The sequence below is a fragment of the Echinops telfairi genome, unplaced genomic scaffold, assembly GCF_000313985.2.
Source record: "Echinops telfairi isolate 266 unplaced genomic scaffold, ASM31398v2 ScPeMD7_443;HRSCAF=831, whole genome shotgun sequence".
In the NCBI taxonomy this organism is placed as follows: Eukaryota; Metazoa; Chordata; class Mammalia; order Afrosoricida; family Tenrecidae; genus Echinops; species Echinops telfairi.
The window spans coordinates 23989442-23991988 of record NW_022104341.1 but is presented as its reverse complement, the minus strand read 5'-3'; positions in this window follow the sequence as shown (position 1 = coordinate 23991988).

Genomic DNA, 2547 nt, shown 5'->3' with positions numbered 1-2547 from the left:
TTTGAGGTCACCTTTTGTCCTGTAGAACAGGGCAAAGCTCTTTACATTGCTGGTAATGGCCAGAATGAGCTTAATGGAAGCTGAATTTCTGTCAAGGCTCAAAATGGAGCTGGGGCTCCTACTATAAGCCTCTGACAAACCAAATGCTTAGCATTTACACTCTGAGACAAGCCTCGTCCTGATACATGGAGGGAAGATTTTGACATTGTCAAGGATCTCATTTTGCTTGGATTCATGGTCAACACGCATGAAAGCAACAGTCAAAAAAAGTCACGCTACAGATGGCCTCGGGCAAAGCTACAACAGATGGTCTTTCCTGCCCCACCCCCCTACTGCGGCTACCCCACACCCACCCCACGCCCCTCCCCCCATAGAGATGTCCAGCCTTGGAAATCTTACAAAGAGTTCGACTCTGCCCTAAGTCACTCTAAGAATCGCCTCAGTGGCAATGGGTTTGGTTTGGGCTTTTGAACTCTTTACAATAGCAGCTCACCATATCTTTCTCGGCTGCTGGGTGGGTTTGAACCACCAACCCTTCCGTTAATAACCAGTAGCTTATTGTTTGCACCACCAGGGCTTCTTGGTAGACACTGTAGTGTTTGCAAAGAGGAGTTCTAGTGGTGTAGTTATGTGTTGGGCTGCAATCCACATGATCAGCAGTTCGAAACCACCAGCAACCCCAGGGAGAAAGACTGAGCTTTCTACGCAAGTAAAGAGTTACCGTCTCAGAAAACCACTAGGAGTCGCTGTGACTCAGCATTGACTCAATGGCAGTGAGAGAAAATTTGCAAAGAACCCACCTTGAAGATAAGGATCCCAGCCTCTGACCATTCCTGGGTCTCTGCCGGCCCTAGACCTTCAGAGGAAAGACAATCACTGTACAAGCAAGGGAGGAGAATGTGAAGTTCCCATGGGATAATCCGGAAGGGGTGTCTCGGGGATGGGCAGAGGGGAGAGTGTGGCCAGGCAAAGAGTGGAAGAAAGACCAAACACTGTTAGTAAGAAAGGAAACTGAGGCCCCCATTTGATGGCTCGTTCTAAGTACGCAGGAAAGTGCACAAAGGTCATGAGCCAATGTGAAAAGCACTCAGAAATGAATAAGCAGAGGAGACATTGCGGAGAGAGCGTAATCATAAAGTCGCTAAGACTCCTTTTGGTGACAGGTGTCTGTTAACCAACTTTCTAGAGAGAAAAGGGCTCCCAAGTTCAAATATGTTTTGTAGTGAACCCTTTGATGAATCGTTCAGCTGAGGGAGACCATCTGTTTGAGGCCACAACGATGTCCAAAGGATTTAGGGCCAAGTTGCTTATCATGGAAGATGGGAAATAAAGAAACTTACCAGAAAATCATGATTGCAAACAAATCAGGTCATCACTGCCAGAGGGGAGACTATGATCGGGAAAGGGACTATGCTTGAGACACAAACACCATTGCAGATTAGAAAAGTATACAGGTTTGTTCTGGGCCCCTCAGATCACGAGGCCTGCGCACCTCAATTTCTAGTAGAGGCGCACCTCAATTTCTAGTAGAGGCGCACCCAGGCGAATTCCCGAGGGCAAGACACTCCTTGGGCTGGCAGTTTCTCACTGCCACGGAGTCCGTTCTGACTCTTAGCGACCATTTCAGGGACAGTGTTGTTGCTGCTTCTAGGTACCAACAAGTTGGTTCTGACCCATAGCCGCTTTATGCACAACAGAACCGTCATAACTGGCCCCAGGCTTGATCCCATTGCAGCCACTTTATCAATCCATGAGGATTGCTGCCTCTCCATCTGACCACGCATGATGTCCCTCTCCAGGCACTCGTCTGTCCAGGCAACATGTCCAATGTATCCTTGCCATTCTGGTTGTACTTCTTCCAAGACAGGTTGGTTTGTCCTTTTAGCAGTCCACGGATGGTACTTTCAATATTCTTTGCCAGCACTACAAACCAAATCCATTAACTCTTTTCCAGTCTTCTTTATTCAGTTTTCAACTTTCACATGCATATGAGGGGGTACCTCCCCCCAAAAAATGGAACTGCACTGGGTGGAGTAGAGTGTTCTTAGGAGGCATTTTTCCCACTAGGTGAGCATCAAGCAACTTGCTCTGAGTTAGCGCACCCAGTGGCATTGCCTGGGAAGATTCTCTCTGGTCACAGTGAATTTTTTTGTAAAAGCACTTTAGCTGGAACCTCGTTTTTGTGATGGCCAATTTAAGAGAACAGCATGCAGATGTCAAATTTTGTTTCATGCTTGGGGAAAATGCCACAGAAACTGCTGTGATGTTGAACACAGCTTACTATGGGAAAACTCAGTGTTCTCATTTCAAAAAAGGTAAAATATCGATTAATGACAAACCTCATTCTGGAGATCTGTCAACTTCCCAAATGGATGAAAATGTCAACTCATAGTGCATTTGGAGTTTCTTTTACCAGGTCATACTGTTAATCAACTTTTCTTTTTTAAATTTCAAAGAAATTTATTTACAGAGCACAATACATATAACTAAATTACAGCATTGACCATTTACTTTATTACTGAATACAAGGCTTATTCTTTTTTTTTT